Here is an 18680-nt window from a genome sequence, read left to right as displayed (position 1 = left end):
GAGGACAAGTTGCTGTACCTTGCACTACCTATAAAGAAAAAAGAAAAGGTATATTTAGTAAGCCTCTTTCTTTTTCAATTTAAGTTTTAGATTTACAGAAAACATGAGCAGATAGAACAAAGAATTCCCCAATACTCCCTGCCTCTCCATCCCCACATCTTGTTCTCCTTGTTTTTAATGACTTGCATTAGTGTGGTACACTTGCTACTGTTAACGAACCAATCTCGATACATTATTATTAACTAACATCCATCATTTATTCAAATTTCCTTAGTATTAACCTAATGTCCCTTTTCTGTTTTAGGATCAGTATAACACATTACATTTCATTGTTATATCTCCTCAGGCTTCTCTTGATTGTGATAGTTTCTCATATTTTCTTTGTTTCCAATGACTTTGACAGTTTTGTCGAGTACTGTTTAGATATTTTGCATTATATCCCTTAATTGGGATTTGTCTGATAATTTTCTCATAGTTAGACCGGGGCTATGGATTTTGGAGAGGAAAACCGCAGAGGTAAAATGCCATTCTCATCACATCATATCAAGGATCTACACTATCAACATGACGTATGGCTGTTGCTGTTGACCTTGATCACGTGGCTGAGTTATTGTTGTCAGATTTCTCCACTGTCAAGTTCCTCCTATTGCTTTCCTACTTGTACTCCTTGAAATAAAGTTGCTGTGCACAGCAGCCTCCTTGAGGATGAAATATCTATATAAATTATTTGGAATCCTTCTACAGACGAAATTTGTTTATTCTCCCCCACTGATTCTTTTTTTTTTTTTTTTTGGCTGCTTTGGGTCTTCGTTGCTGTGCGCAGGTTTTCTCTAGTTACGGTGAGCGGGGGCTACTCTCCATTGCAGTGGCTTCTCTTGTTGCGGAGCACAGGCTCTAGGTGCACGGGCTTCAGTAGTTGTGGCACGTGGGCTCAGTAGTTGTAGATCGTAGGCTCTAGAGCGCAGGCTCAGTAGTTGTGGCACACGGGTTTAGTTGTTCTGCAGCATGCGGGATCTTCCCGGACCAGGGCTCAAACCCGTGTCCCCTGCATTAGCAGGCAGATTCTTAACCACTGGGCCACCAGGGAAGTCCCTCCCCCACTGATTCTTAAATTGATTAATTAAATAATTTCACTGCGGACTTATAGCTATTTATTCTGTACTATGGGTTGTAAGCCAATTCTATTTCATTGATCTTGATGCTTAGATTTTTCCATTTTTGGCCCCTTTGAGTTCTTTCATTTGGGTCCTTTGTTCCTTTGACATTTCCTCATCATTGTGCTTTGTTTGTTTGTTTGAGTACAGTACTTCCTTACATTCTGGCATTACAAGATGTTCCAGGTCTATTTTGTGTTTAATTTTGCTTAAATCAGTACTTTTGACAATGTGACTGCCTAATACCTATTAATATTTTAGTTAAAACATATAGTAAACACTTAGTATGTGCTAAGTGCTTTGTTGCATGCTCGGTATAATGCTATTTATTTTTATATCTAAGCAGGTAATGATCATCTTGATTATCACTCACATTTTTAAGCTCCTTTGCTTTTTACAAAGCTCCCCTCCACCATACATTGGCTCATTTTTAACCTCACACAATTTTTCTATGATAGATACGGTAGGAATTAATTATGATATCTATTTCACAGATGAAGAATCTGATCTAGACTTTTAATAGATATTTTAAGGGAGAAATGAAACTCTAGTTTATTTTAGTGAGTGCAGCCTCTTCTGAATGCATGCAGCCATTTGTTCAGATTCCCTCTTAATCAATTTTACAGAGATTTTTCCTGATTAATGCAACATTGTGAGTACAATGAATTTACGTTTTGTTCTCTTACAGATTTATTCTTCATTTCCCTTCTCATTCCGAGCCATGAAAATAATAGAAAGATTTAGTTACATAAAGCCTTGGCTTATTTCAGTTTACTTCAGAATATGATGATGTAAATTGGAGAAAACTCTATAGAATATATTATGATTGCTCCCTTTTTAAGCATAAAATTTTCTAAGAAGTGAAATAAAATTCCAGTATCACAATAAGTAAAATATTTGATGTAAACTAAGAATGTCAATAAACTTGTGAGTTATGGCACCAAATATGTTTTGACAAACACAATTCTGTAGAGACTTTAAAGATTTTAGTACAGTTCTTGTCTTGTAAAATATGAATGCATCACTTTATGGTGAACTTATGATGTTGCAATGATCTCCTTTCAAATGTCTTACTTTGGAAGGAGCTTGACTTAATTTTTTGTCTCTCTCTCTTTTTTTTGATATAGGTTCTATAACTTCATGCATAGCTCAAATGTTTTCTTATAGGATTCTATTTGATGGACTTTGAAATTACAGATCATGATCTTCCTTTTACTCAGAGGCAAACCCTTTCTTTACTCTGCACTGCACTCTAGTGTTTGCTTGTTGGCATCCAGGGAGAGTGCTGAGGTGTGAGTTTTACTACAGTGACTTGTACAATGAATAGCTTCAGAGAAGCATTAGGGAATATTCTGGGAAGAGTGCATAGCTCAACTCTATAGGCTCTAGCTGAGCTGTCCCACTGAGCTATAGATAAAAGATGACCACATTTAGACACTTTAATTGAACTGCTTTTGGCTTTCTCCAGGTTTTATGAGAAAAGGGTCTTACAATACTCAGAAGTAAAAACTATGCTGTCTCCATGTTCAGAATGCTGAAACTGAGTGTTATCTCAAGTGGAAATATTTTGAACTACATTTAAGGTTGGTTTGTTTGTCACTTCAAATAGCCTTCCAGAACCACTATCTTTTGGAGGCTCCATTCATTTTTCCTGCTAGTTTTTGACCTGATTTAAGGGGAATGGCAATATATGGAAATCTACCCTTCCATTATCATGCTTATATTTGGAGCATCATGGATATGTGCTAGGTGATTCTTCATAGGGACACACTTTTTGGAATAAAGCTGAAACCTTATGCTAGAAACAATTTTTCTACTGAAGAATCTGTGACATGTTTGTAGGAACAAACCTGGGCAAACCATAAATGTGATAGGTAAAAAGCAGAGTCAGATTTGCAGGCCAGGTTTATCAACACAATGAACTGGGTGATTTCTTGACATATGACAAACTCATTTACTGTTTGTCCAGGAAACAATCTGACATTTTCCCAGGGATCTTACGTGCATTTTAAAAGATTTAAGTAATATATGGCCAGAGCATTCAGTGTCAGTAGTTGCAGAAGATTAAGCAGTTTTGGAGGTAACATCTAATCTATTCAAGGCACTTAATTCATCAAAATTTATTGATCTCCAACTATGTGCCATATGCCTTCCATGAGGTAGAGGATATGAATAATCTGTTTTCAAAGGACCCAGAGTCTTTTCATAAAAAATATTAAAATAATAATTCAAGGGAGATTATTAGTATAATAGTAATCAAAGTAAATCTATCAGAAGAGTGACTATTTCCAACTAGGAATCAAAATGGCTCCACGGAGGAGAGAAAGTGTTATTTATAAAGTTCCAACTTCACATAGTCCACATAACAATGGTATGATGCTGGTATGATCCCCATTTTACATGAAAGAAAATGAACCTAGAAAAGTTAAGTACTTGCCTAGTGTCATAAAATTATGCCAGATATTTAAAAGGGAGTTAAGGCTAAATAACGAGTTACAAACAGGTGCATTGTACTTTTCTCTCTGCCATGTGTGTTTAAAATTATACATAATTTTACATATACACTGTTGGTAAGAATAATTCCAAAACCTCTTTCTCTTTTCAACTAACCATTATCAGGGTCCAAAAATAGAGATGGCAAACCAGCCTATAAAATTGTTATTATTATATCCCTTTTACATATGAGAAAATGGGGGCTTAAAATGTGTTAAGTGACTTGCTTGGTATTAAGCAAACAAACGGTGGATCCAGAATTTGTGTGTGGGTCTTTTTTAACCTTTTTATTATGGATATATATATATATATATATATATATATATATATATATATATATATATAGCTTTTCTTTTTTAAAAGCTTGTGTTATAAACACTTAACATGAGATCTACCCCGTTAAAAATTTTTTAAATGCCTAATACAGTATTGTTAACTATGGGTACAATGTTGTACAGCAGGTATCTAGAACATTTGTATCTTGCTTAACTGAAATTTTATGCCTGTTGATGATCAATTCCCCACTGCCACCTCTCTGCAGTCCCTGGTCACCACCATTCCACTTTGATTCCAGGAATTTGACAATTTTAGAGACTTCATATGAGGGGGATCATGCATGTCCTTCTGTGACTAGCTTGTTTCAATTAGCACGATGTCCTCCAGTTTCATCCATATTGTTGCATATAGCAGGATTTCCTTCTCCTTTAAGGTTGAATAATATCCCATTGTATGTATATGCCACATTTTCTTTATCTATTTATCCATAGATAGACTTTTAGGTTATTTCCACATTTTGGCTATTATGAATAATGCTGCAATGAACATGGGAACTCATATATATCTTTGAGATCTTGATTTTAATTATTTTGGTTAAATCCCAGAAATGGGATTGCTGGATCATATGGTAGTTTTATTTTTAAATTTTTTTGAGGAAACTTCATATTATTTTCCATAGAAGCTGCATCATTTTACATTCCCACCAGTACTGTATTGTGGGTAATTTTAAGCACTCATTGTAGACAGAAAAGTACAGTGCCTCTGCATGTACCCATTATTCAGCCCCAACACTCGTTAGCTCACAGCCACACTTGCATTTAATGAAACTTCCTTTACGTCTCTGCCTACCGAATTGTTTTGAAGCAAAAACCATACATAATATTTCACGCATAAATATTTGAGTATGTGTCTCTGAAAGAAAAAAACTCCTGTTAATGAACCCAGTCATGGTGCCATTTTCATACATAAGAAGACCTAGTCATGTCTTACATCATCAAATATCTAGTCAGTATTTTCTCATACATGTTTTATTTTATTTTTGTTTGTTTATAGATATTATGTTGCTGGTTTGTTCTAATTGGATTGCAATAGGGTGCACCACTGCATTCTCTTGGTACATCTCATGGATATTTTAATTTCATAGGCTACCTTAACTTATATTTAAAAATTTTTGAAATTGATCTGTTGAAAAAATTGAGTAATTTGTCTCATGAACTTTCCTGCTTTCTGGATATCGCTGATTGTACTCTCATTTTTTAAAGAAAACCTGTTTCTCTATTCCTCATGTATTTCCTGTACTGGTGGTTAGATCAGGAGGCTGGATCCATATTTAGGTTACATTTTTGGTAAGACTACTTCATAAATGGTGTTCTAAACTTCCATCAAGAGAGGCATAATGTCCAGTTGTCTACTGCTGAGGCATTAGGTGCCACTGAGGATCATTTCCCAGATCCAGAGTTTACTTTGGGGTTTGCAAAATGGTAATATTCCAATTATGTAATTACATCTTTATATGTTAGTTGGAATACTTCCATAGACAGATTTTTTTTCTCATCAACTTTTGAATACCCTGAGGTATAGTTTTTACTATAAAAACAAGTAATCTGTATGAATCTTTCCCTTTATTTATCAGTTTTTAGAACATGGAGTTGGTTTCCTAGCATCCTCCAAAGGTGATCTTTTTTTAAAACATGATCATTGGAATTCCTGGATTGATTTCAACCCACTGATGTTTTTACTCTTATTGATGCTGAGGATGACTCACCTTTGTGCAGTGGGAGCCACTTCAAGATGTTTCATGAGTCCTTTTGACACTATTCCAATAATTTTTTGATAACTTCCTTGCTTTCTGGTATGACAAAATACTAAGATTCATCTTGTAAATTGCCTGCCCCTGACTTTTTTTCTTTTCTTTCTTTTTTTTTTTTTTTTTTGCGGTATGCGGGCCTCTCACTGTTGTGGCCTCTCCTGTTGCGGAGCACAGGCTCCGGACGCGCAGGCTCAGCGGCCATGGCTCACGGGCCCAGCCGCTTCACGGCACTGTGGGATCCTCCCAGACTGGGGCACGAGCCCGTGTCCCCTGCATCGGCAGGCGGACTCTCAACCACTGCGCCACCAGGGAAGCCCGCCCCTGACTTTTATATCTGTCTCCTTTACATGTTACCTCTCATCACATATAAGTAATAATTTTATTTAAATATAGCTTAATCTCCCATTGTATGTGCATGTATACACACACATATATACACGCACAGACTCCCTTTTTTCAGATAAATGGTAATGCAATATATAGTATACATATTGCTTATACTACTTGCTGTTTTCATTTAACAATATATCCTGGAGATCACATATTAGAAAGTACTTTTTTTTTTTAACCAGCTGTATGGTGCTCCATAGTAAGTATCTCGAAGTTAATTCAATTCATCATGTATTAATGGACATTTAGGTTGTTTCTGTTATTTACTTTTTTAAATCATGCAGTAAATATCCATGTGTATACATATTTTCATGTAGAGAAGGGGAAAACATAAAAACATATGTAGAATCATTAAATAATGCCAAATTGCCCTCCATTGGGTTCATAACATTCTGCATTCTTTTTAGAAACATATATGTGCCTGTTTCCTCTTAGTCTTACCAACTAAATATGTGATCACACTATTGATTTTTTGTCATTGTGATAAATAAGATATATCTGTGTAATATTAATTTCTATTTCTCTTATTATGAGCTATTTTTTTAAAATTATGAGACATATAGAGTCCTAAACATATGAGAAACTGCATTGCCTGTACTGCCTTTTCTGGAAACTATCTACTCACGTCTTTAGCCTGTTTTTCTTTTTTTTTTTTTTAAACATCTTTATTGGAGTATAATTGCTTTACAATGGTGTGCTAGTTTCTGCTTTATAACAAAGTGAATCAGCTATACATATACATATATCCCCATATCTCTTCCCTCTTGCGTCTCCCTCCCTCCCACACTCCCTATTCCACTCCTCTAGGTGGTCACAAAGCACTGAGCTGATCTCCCTGTGCTATGCGGCTGCTTCCCACTAGCTATCTATTTTACATTTGGTAGTGTATATATGTCCATGCCACTCTCTCACTTCGTCCCAGCTTACCCTTCCCCCTCTCTGTGTCCTCAGGTCCATTCTCTACATCTGCATCTTTATTCCTGTCCTACCCCTAGGTTCTTCAGAACCATTTTTTTTTTTTTTTAGATTCCGTATATACATGTTAGCATATGGTATTTTTTTTTCTCTTTCTGACTTACTTTACTCTGTATGACAGACTCTAGGTCCATCCACCTCACTACAGATAACTCAATTTCACTTTTTTTTATGGCTGAGTAATATCCCATTGTATATATGTGCCACATCTTCTTTATCCATTCATCTGATGATGGACACTTAGGTTGCTTCCACGTCCTGTCTAGCCTCTTTTTTAAATTGCATTGTTGTTATTTTAATTTTGCTTATGAAGTTGTATTTGCCATGCATTTTTTTTTTTTTGGCTGTGCTACTATGCAGCATGCGGGATCTTAGTTCCTCTGCCAGGGGTCGAACCCATGCCCCCCCAGTGGAAGTGTGGAGTCCTAAGCACTGGACCACCAGGGAAGTCCCTGCCATGCATGTTTAATCTTAATGTAGTCAAATTTATTAATGATTTTCCCTATTGCTTCAATATTTTGAGTGGGAAGAGAATTTTCCTTGCCTTTCGGTTATAAAGAAATTCAGAAATATTTGTACTTGTGTAATTTCATTTTTTATATTTTAGTTTCTAATTCCTTTAGAATTTTCACTGATTTCTGGTGTCAGAAATGAATTCAATTTCTATTATTTTCATGTACTTATCCAGTTATCCCAGCACCATTTATTAAAGTGCCCATATTTCCCACTTGATTTGTGACTTCACCTTTGTTGAATACTACCAGCAATTGCATATATTTCTGGAGTCTCTATTCTTTCTTATTGACCTGCCTGGCTACTCATATGCCAACACCACACTGTGTTGATTATAGAGACCTTAGGATATGCTTATATATCTAATTGGGCCAGCAATCCCCTTGCCTCACTGTTGCTCTTCTTTTTCAAGTGAATGTAGGTCTTTGAACACCAAATTCAATTCAATTTCTTTTCACTAGACTTTACTTCCTTCAGTAAGATGTCACAAAAACAGAATGTTTAGACTCTTTTAAATAGGAAAATAGGAAAGTAAACCTGTGAAAGAATTTGATGGCGAAAATGGGTCAAGAATAATTTTGTTTTTGGTATTTGTTTTAATTAAAAGACTAAGAAGAACCAAGCCTACTGAGTCCACTTAGTTTTTTTTGTCTTCTATAGATCCCCTTAGAGAAGTGATGTATTATCCTGATTTAGCAATCAAAATTTCCATCGTGTGGATCCCTTGATTAGGTCTGATTTTGTTTGAAAACACTAGAAGAATTAAGATTTATTAGTGATAACACCCTTCTAACACCTGGCAGTAAAGCCCTGGATATCTGTGTAAGATCCAAAGCATGGTGATGTGGTTGCTATGTTGGAATATATTGGAGGGTGTGTGTATGTGTGTGTGTGTGTGTGTGTGTGTGTGTGCAAACGTTCTTCACCACTATTCACTAGAATAACATGAGGTTTAACGTTCATATTGTCAGTCTCAAAAATTCAAAGATATTTCTTAACATGGTAATCTGAGGGGAGAAAACAATAATTATAATGTGTGGAGATCCTGAAGTCTGACAGTTGTAGCTGCAAAGAATTTTACTAAGGGACTATTTGAGCAAAATGTTGGGTTTTCAGGTTGAGCATTATTGTCATAAGTGATCCTGTTTTTAAAAGCTTGATTTTAGGTGGCAGGTGGCCATTGGGCTCAGTCAGAGGATGGCTGCGGCCACGGCAGGTGGATCCCCGGGCCAGTCCCCTGACCCTGCCGTCTGGACTGCGTCGCAGGCACTGCAGAGGTGAGGGGACTCGTGGTGCCACCAGGCTGTGCTCTTCTTCCTCAACAACATCTCCCTGGACGGACTGCCCTTGAGTTTCTGGAAGACATGGTGGGATGTGCCTCCCTTCAAAGAACCAAACATACATCTGGATCCCCAAGACACAAAGGCCCAAATAAGTCTCACTTCATCAATAATATGAGGCAGTACAACACCAGGAACAGCAGGATTATGCTCATCTGAGCCAAGCAGTCCCTGTGTGCGGCCTTCTCTGTCTTGCCCTGTGGAGAAGGCCTGCGTGTCAGTGACCTGAGGGTGGACAGCCAGAAGCAGAGGCATCCCTCCGGTGACGTTTCCATGTCTTCTGAGATGGTCTTCCAGTTGGAAGACTTTGAGCTGGGGGCAGATGGAAAGGTTGTGTCTTACCAAGATCTGTACCCCACCAACACCCTTGTCATGCTCAAGCTGGCCCACTGCCTCAGCCCTGACCCAGAGTGCCTCGTGCTCTGCTGGGGTCCAGATGCAAACCTGTCCTGACCAGGGCGGCACCAGCTGGCTCAGAACTAGGGGCCAATGTGGGGGATGCCCTGGAGTACAATCCCAGCCTCCTGGCTGACCTTCAGTGACCCTGCAGCAAACACGTCCTCATCTTCACAGCCTACATGACCACAGTGATAGAGTATGTGAAGCCCTCCCACCTCAAGAAGGACATGAAGGAAACCTTCTGGGAGGAGTTCCTGCACATCAAGCTGATGCTGAGCAAAATTAGAAGTTTAAAATGAGAGATGCAGAACTTGTCCCAGGAGTGTGTTTTGGAGCCTGTGACAGTGCCAATGGCCTATGTGTACTTTAAGAAGCTGGTCCTGCAGGGCAAACATAACAAGGAGAACTGCAAGCTGCTGAAGAAACAGCAGATGAAGGAGCAAGGTAAAAGCCCACCAGACCAAACAAATAAAGAGGAAATAGGTAGTCTACCTGAAAAAGAATGATGGAAATGATGATCCAAAATAATCTTGGAAATAGAATGGAGAAAATACAAGAAACGTTTTAAAAGGACCTAGAAGAACTAAACAGCAAACAAACAATGATAAACAACACAATAAATGAAATTAAAAGTTCTCTAGAAGGAATAAATAGCAGAATAACTGAGTCAGAAGAACGGGTAAGTGACCTGGAAGATAAATAGTGGAAATAACTACCGCAGACAGAATAAAGAAAAAAGAATGAAAAGAATTGAGAACAGTCTCAGAGACCTCTGGGACAACATTAAATGCACCAACATTCGATTATAGAGGTCCCAGAAGAAGAAGAGAAAAAGAAAGGCACTGAGAAAATATTTGAAGAGATTATAGTTGAAAACTTCCCTAATATGAGAAAGGAAATAGTTAATCAAGTCCAGGAGGCACAGAGAGTCCCATACAGGATAAATCCAAGGAGAAAAATGTCAAGATGCATATTAATCAAGCTATCAAAAATTAAATACAAGGAAAAAATATTAAAAGCCACAAGGGAAAAACAACAAATAACATACAAGGGAATCCCCATAAGGTTAACAGCTGATCTTTCAACAGAAACTCTGCAAGCCAGAAGGGAGTGACAGGACATATTTAAAGTGATGAAGGGGAAAAACTTAAAACAAGATTACTCTACCCAGCAAGGATCTCATTCAGATTCGATGAAGAAATTAAAACCTTTACAGACAAGCAAAAGCTAAGACAATTCAGCACCACCAAACCAGCTTTACAACAAGTGCTAAAGGAACTTCTCTAAGTAGGAAACACAAGACAAGGAAAAGACCTACAATAACAAACCCAAAACAATTAAGAAAATGGTAAAAGGAACATACATATCAATAACTACCTTAAATGTAAATGGATTAAATGCTCCAACCAAAAGACATAGACTGGCTGATTGGATATAAAAACAAGACCTGTATATATGCAGTCTACAAGAGACCCACTTCAGACCGAGGTACATATACAGACTGAAGGTGATGAGATAGAAAAAGATATTCCATGCAAATGGAAATCAGAAGAAAGCTGAGGTAGCAATTCTAATATCAGACAAAATAGACTTTAAAATAAAGATTATTATAAGAGACAGAGAAGGACACTACATAATGATCAAGGGATCAATCTAAGAAGAAGATATAACAATTGTAAATATTTATGCACTTAACATAGGAGCACCTCAATACGTAATGCAAATGCTAACAGCTATAAAAGGGGAAATTCACAGTAATACAATCATAGTAGAGGACTTACACCCCACTCGCACCAATGGATAGATAATCCAAAATGAAAACAAGCAAGGAAACACAAGCCTTAAATGCTACATTAAACAAGATGGACTTAATTGTTATTTATAGGACATTCCATTGAAAAACAGCAGAATACACTTTCTTCTCAAGTGCTCATGGAACATTCTCCAGGATAGATCATATCTTGGGTCACAAATCAAGCTTTGGTAAATTTAAGAAAATTGTAATTGTATCAAGTATCTTTTCTGACAACAGTGCTATGAGACTAGATATCCACTGGAGGAAAAAAATCTGTAAAAAATACAAACACATGGAGGCTAAACAATACACTACTCAATAACCGAGAGATCACTGAAGAAATCAAAGAGGAAATCAAAAAATACCTAGAAACAAATGACAATGAAAACACGACAACCCAAAACCTATTGGATGCAGCAAAAGCAGTTCTAAGAGGGAAGTTTATAGCAGTACAATCCTACCTCAAGAAACAAGAAACCATCTGGACTTCAGACACTACAAAGCTAAAGTAATCAAGACAGTATGGTACGGGCACAAAAACAGAAATATAGATCAATGGAACAGGATAGAAAGCCTAGAGATAAATCCACGCACATATGGTAACCTTAACTTTGATAAAGGAGACAAGAATATACAATCGAGAAAGGCAGCCTCTTCAATATGTGGTGTTGGGAAAACTGGACAGCTACATGTAAAAGAATGAAATTAGAACACTCCCTAACACCATACACAAAAATAAACTCAAAATGGATTAAAGACCTAAATGTAAGGCCAGACACTATAAAACCCTTAGAGGAAAACATAGGCAGAACATTCTATGACATAAATCACAGCAAGATCCTTTTTGATCCACCTCCTAGAGAAGTGGAAATAAAACCAAAAATAAACAAATGGGACCTAATGAAACTTAAATGCTTTTGCACAGCAAAGGAAACCAAAAACAAGACCAAAAGACAACCCTCAGAATGGGAGAATATATTTGCAAATGAAGCAACTGACAAAGGATTAATCTGCAAAACATACAAGCAGCCCTTGCAGCTCCATATCAAAAAAACCAAACAATGCAATCCAAAAATGGGCAGAAGACCTAAATTCACATTTCTCCAAGGAAGATATACAGATTCCCAACAAACACATGAATGGATGCTCAACATCACTAATCATTAGAGAAATGCAAATCAAAACTACAATGAGGTATCACTTCACACCAGTCAGAAGGGGCATCATCAGAAAATCTACAAACAATAAATGCTGGAGAGGGTGAAGAGAAAAGGGAACCCTCCTGCACTGTTGATGGGAATGTAAATTGATACAGCCACTAAAGAGGACAGTATGAAGGTTCCTCAAAAAACTCAAAATCAAACTACCATCCAACCCAGCAATCCCCTACTGGGCATATACCCTGAGAAAACCATAATTCAAAAAGAGACATGTAACACAAGGTTCATTGCAGCACTATTTACAATAACCAGGACATGGAAGCAACCTAAGTGTCCATTGCCAGATGAATGGATAAAGAAGATGTGGCACGTATATACAATGGAATATTACTCAGGCATAAAAGAAATGAAATTGTGTTATTGTAGTAAGGTGGATGGACCTAGAGTCTGTCATACAGAGTGAAGTAAGTCAGAAAGAGAAAAACAAATACCATACACTAACACATATATCTGGAATCTAAAAAAAAAAAAAGGTTCTGAAGAACCTAGGGGCAGGACAGGAATAAAGACATAGATGTTGAGAATGAATGGGCTTGAGGACACGAGGAGGGTTAATGGTAAGCTGGGACGAAGTGAGAGAGTGGCATGGACATATATACACTACCAAATGTAAAATAGATAGCTAGTGGGAAGCAGCCACATAGCACAGGGAGATCAGCTCGGTCCTTTGTGACCACCTAGAGGGGTGGGATAGGGAGGGTGGGAGGGAGATGCAAGAGGGAGGAGATATGGGGACATATGTATATGTATAGCTGATTCACTTTGTTGTATAGCAGAAACTAACACACCATTGTAAAGCAATTATACTACAATAAAGATGTTAAAAAAAAGCTTGATTGTACTTGAGTACAGTATCTTTCTGATATAATTATTTTGTGATGAGTGGGAGGAAGCATCCTTGCAGGTTAAAAAAAACAATGACTAAAACAGTTGATGAGAAAAAAAGTAACACATCTGTTATTTTGGAATCGAACGTTGAAGCACAGAAGTGGTCTCATAATTTTGGCATTTCACCAATTTATGATACTAAAAACTGATTATTAAGTAGACTTATCACATGCCAAGCACTGCATAGGTCATTATGGATATATGTCAAAGTAAGTTAGGGAGGCAGAGATAGGTAATGAACAAGACTATAACGAGGTGATGCTGTGGAAATGCAGTATAGGCAGACACTAACTGTGCTTGGTGATATAGGGAGGACGCCAAAGTAGATACGAATGTCCAACTTGAAACTTCTGAAGCATTTACTTTGGAAATTTCTTACATTTAAGGGGCCTCACTAATTTTAATCATCTGGTGCTGTTCTAGCATGACTTTTACTTTTTTTAATTGTGAGATTATTTCCTCTTTTCTCAAAATGATGATTAGGTCTCTTTTTTAAGCCAATTATTGTAACACCAACAGGTCATATATTTTTTTTCAAAAAGGAATTCATCTACCCCTACATGATCTGCTCCCTTCCCTCTATTTCCTGTTTCAGTTAACAGAGTCACAATTTATGATGTAGTCTAAACAGACACCTCAAATTGAACCCATAGCTAATACTCCTCTGACTCCTATATTCAAAAGTCTTGAAGTCTTGATAATTCTCTGTGAAATATTTGTTGAGTATGTCCCCTGCTTTCAACTCCAATAACCACTGCTTTTGTATTTCTTCTGTATTCTTGCAATCCATTGAACTGGTCACCCTAATATTGTTGCTGCCGGAAATACCTGTCAAAATTGAGTTAGGATAAAATCATTCCACAGCATAAACCCTTTTACACAAGTTCCAATAATGTCCTTCCAAACCTGGCCAATCTCCAGCCACTTAACGATACCTCATGATGGCATCCTCCCATCTCATCACCATTCTAATCTTAGCGCTATGTTCTCCTTACCCCGAATGACTTTGCTGTTCACTAAATATACTGTGAATCTTCAGGTCATCATGACTTTTAAACATTCTCTTCTATGCTTGAAATGCCACTTCCTTATATTTCTGCCTTTTAAATTTCTCCTATTTGAGGTCACAATGAAAGACTGACATCTTTGAAGAGAAGGTCATGTATATGTATTTAAATACATACATACATACATACATATATATATATATATATATATATAACTTTTTCCCCTTGCACTTTGCACTTAGCCCAGTGTTTAGTGTATAGTAAGAACTCAATAAAGATTGTAAAATTAACATTAACCCAGTTGGCTACAGGGAAACATATTGATCTGAAGGGGTACATTACTCATGGTCCCAATGGGAAACAGAGATGCACTTAGATGAAATTCTGATGAGTAGTTAGAGAAGGGACTATTTACAAAGTATGAATAAGCAAACCAATGAAGGATGTTCAGGCTCTAGCTACCAGCAAAAGAAGCTAATGCCACTCCTAGGCCTGAAGGGATGAGGGGAGAAACTAGACTTGTTAACAGAGTCCAGTGAAAGCTGGAGGTGTGAAGGGACTTCCAGGGTAGCTGCAGAGACATCTGACCACTGCCAGAATTATGACTCCAAAGCAGGTGGCAGTGAGGGAGACATTCCTGACCTGTCTTCTCTCATGCTCAGATTTCCTAGTGGTGCCTCCCACTGGCTAAGTCCAACCAGAAGCCAGAGAACAGGAGAGCAGAGATGATAGTCTGTGTGGGACAATCTGTCATGACACAAAACTGAACTTGGAAGGGCAGAGAACAGAATGGGCAGTACAATCAGAGAATAAACAGAATAAGAAATGTGCTCAAACCTTAATATTAAATAATGGATGCCGACCAGTCTCTGGAGCAAGATGCTTATGATACAGCCTCCAGTAACTAAGTTGCCTGGGAACACATACCTTAATTAAAATCTCTGAATATTTTCCTTATCCACACCCTGTAACAGCAACAGCAAAAATGACAATAACAATTACCACTCACTACGTGCCAGATGCTGTGCTAAACACTTCACTCATTTTGTCATTTATGCCTCATAACAGTCCTCGTTTTGTGAATGCAAAATAGTCACAGAGGTCAAGTAACTTGCCAGACGTGCAACTAGTTAGTAGAGGAGCCGAAGTTTGAAACCAGGTTAATGACTCCAAAGTCTTTTAATTCCTAAACTGTATCAGTGCAAGGAGACTCAATATTCTGTTCAATAGGAAACCATAGCATCTTCCAGTAGAATTGTGCAAGGTGAAATTCTCCCCTGAGGCATCTGGCAGGAAATTGTGACTAGTGTCTGTGCAAAGGAGACCTAGGGAGGAGGCTGCTATTTTTGACGTAAGTGCAAAGATAGGTCATTTTACTTTCAATGAGAAAAAGAAAGATAAAAGTGCTAATCAAATCTACTGAGCATCAGTTACCTGGGAGGGTTTTAATTAGAAAATCTCAGTGAAAGTGCCTAATGAAACCATAGTACTATAATTGAATATAGAGACATGTTGGTAATTAAATGATAATGTAGAATAAATCCTTTACTTAATAGGTTTAATTCTGTTTTCACATTGTGCATTAATGGGGTGTCCCCCTGCCCAATATATTAGTGCCTAGCAGAGATAGGATACTTTATCTATTTATCCACTAAAAACTTGATTTGGTACCATAGAAAAGTGCCATTCCTTTCCTTTGCCTTCCTCATGAACTAGAGCTACTTAGGTGTGTTTTGTCTTGTCAGTTAGGGCACTCTAAGCAAAAGAGACAAATATTCTCTTCTTACTTCTTCAGCTCATGTAGTTTGAATACATGTTTTGTGTTCATAGAGGAATACATGTATTCATAGAGGAAACTGGACCTCACAGAGTCAGGACTGGTCCATCCAGGTCTCTGCTTCATCCACGTCCCTTTGGAGGAGAGAAGTTGAGAGGCTGGAGAGAAGCCTGGCAGGCTGGGTCATCTTTGCAGGACTCAGGGTGGCTTTGTGGCAACCAAAACACCAAAACGGGAGCCCTAACTCACTGAGCAGGGCTCTATACCATGCCCACATCTCTGCCTTGCTTTGGTCCTGAGCAGCCTGGATACGCAAGGTTCCAGGTTAAAATTTTTTTGATAATAAACTTCTGAGTCCTTGGCACTTCCAATTTTTGAAGGATCTGGAAGAAACTGTTAAACTTACTGCTTAATTATTTCTCCAGGAAGTAAAAGGCATGCATCATCACTTAGGATGACTGCCAGCCAGCCCAACAGATGTTTTGCCAGTTTCTGAATTTTTCAGGGGGACATGTTTAGATTTATGCTATTCATTTGCAGTCTAGTTGATGCTTTTCCACTTAGATTCTTATCAGTCTGTTATTAGACAGCATGTTCACTTCCATGTTTTATTAAAAAACTGCTGATAGAGTGATAATTCTTAGCTATATTGGCACCTAAGTTGTTGAAGAAGTTAGAATTATTAATTTGAAAAGCATAATTTTTGGCTTTATTAAGCAATTTAAAGGAAAAATACTTTTGTATAAAGGATATTATTTTGCTTTTTGTTTTCAGTGTAATGCCCCATAAATTATTTTAGTGTGGAAAGCTCTGGCAAACGTTATTACAATTGACACATTTTCAAGGAGAAGATGAATAATTCTAACATTCTGGAATTGCAAAAGCACCATTTCTTGCTCTCTGTCTGTCAAATCATTTTCATTTAATAGACTTTTATATTCTTTTTTCCATTTTTTTGGTATGATAAGGATACCTTGTTTTAAGTCTCCTTAGGTGATATCATGTGAATTTCTAATTGAAACCCTTTCCTTTTACACTTAATTTCTTTGGAAGCAGGAATAAGGCACGCAGATTCATCATCATCAGCTAGCATTCTTCCTTGATCCTGTTGGTGTGTACAATCCAATCTCTCCACCTTTCTCCCTCTTAGAAAATGTGTGCTTCCTTTAGCATTTTTCCCTTAATTATTTTATAGTCTATTAGAGTTTGAGCCTCAAACTGTTAAGAAGAAAACAATTTCAAGGTTTAAATCATTTCTTTTTTTTTAAGAATCAATTTTATTTATTTATTTATTTTTGGCTGCGTCGGGTCTTTGTTGCTGCGCGCGGGCTTTCCCTAGTTGTGGTGAGCAGGAGCTACTCTTCTTCGCTGTGTGTGGGTTTCTCTCATTGCAGTGGCTTCTCTTGTTGCGGAGCACGGGCTCTAGGCACGCGGGCTTCAGTAGTTGTGGCTCACGGACTCTAGAGCGCAGGCTCAGTAGTTGTGGCTCACGGGCTTCGTTGCTCCGCAGCATGTGGCATCTTCCCAGACCACGGCTCAAACCCGTGTTCCCTGCATTGGCAGGCGGATTCTCAACCACTGCGCCACCAGGGAAGCCCTGAAATCATTTTTATTTAACCTAAAATTTAGACGAATTATGAAATTTTCAACATGGGCTCCTGCATAAAATAGACTGTTTCAAACCCATTGTTATTTCAGCCACGCTGGTGACCACATTTGGAAGCAGTTATCAGAAAGTTATCACTATGACAGAAAGAGCAATTAGAAAACCCAACCACACTGTAGGTTACATCCTGGAGGAAGAAGCTCTAAAACATGGAGCATTTCACTAAGGCCATATCCTGCTACATGGTGATATCCACAATATCCTAAAGCTGCTTTTAAAGGGAAAACAAATCACTTTTTTCTTAAAGTGAAAATAAATCATTTAAAAGATTCTTCCTCTTTTAGGATAACAGAATTTGGGATATTTGGAAAAAAATCTAGAAGTTTTGTGTCAGTAGTTGAATAACTAATTCCTTCATTCCCCATCAGGGTGTTTTGGTTTTGTAAAGACCATGAAGATGAAACAGCTAAGTTTCATAGTTTTTTCTCCAAAGGTAGGCAGTTCACTTTTAAAAGCAGTTTAAAAAATATTGCTAATGCATATATAAAACTAAACTATGCACAGTAAGAAAAAAAAAACCACTGCTATATCTCTGATGTGTAGATACATATAGTATTCATTCATATTTTTTGAATGAATTAGCTATCTAAAAGACACTGACTAAAATTTACATGCAGTACAGAGTTAAGTGGCAGCCATCCAAGAGATGGTTATTGAAAACTTAATATTACCAGTACAAAGAAGGCATTAGAGATGTTAATCTCCCAATGTAGTTGCTATGACATTTCTGAAACTATTGCCAGAACTAGAAGTGCTTCAGAGAATTAAAAATATTGAAAATGTTATCATCTATAGTTCTCATGCTTCATCAAGAAAGAATTCATACTAATTAGGATATTTTGTTTATGCAAATAATTTTATCTACATGACTGTTGTTAGCATTGATTATTATACTCAATGTGCTTTGTTAATTACTTTTGTAAAGTTCTCACCTATACAAAGTTTGCAATAGCACAATACATCCAGTTTTGTGAGAG

General features: G+C 37.4%; 1 pseudogene; it reads left to right on the top strand.

Annotated features, from left to right (window-relative positions):
• The first annotated feature begins 488 nt into the window (after positions 1-488).
• Positions 489-17869, top strand: LOC132500591 (CDK5 and ABL1 enzyme substrate 2-like; annotated as a pseudogene).
• The last annotated feature ends 811 nt before the right edge of the window (positions 17870-18680 follow it).

Source organism: Mesoplodon densirostris, chromosome 13 (genome assembly GCF_025265405.1).
Source record: "Mesoplodon densirostris isolate mMesDen1 chromosome 13, mMesDen1 primary haplotype, whole genome shotgun sequence".
Classification (NCBI taxonomy): Eukaryota; Metazoa; Chordata; class Mammalia; order Artiodactyla; family Ziphiidae; genus Mesoplodon; species Mesoplodon densirostris.
This window is presented reverse-complemented; position numbering and strand designations above follow the sequence as displayed.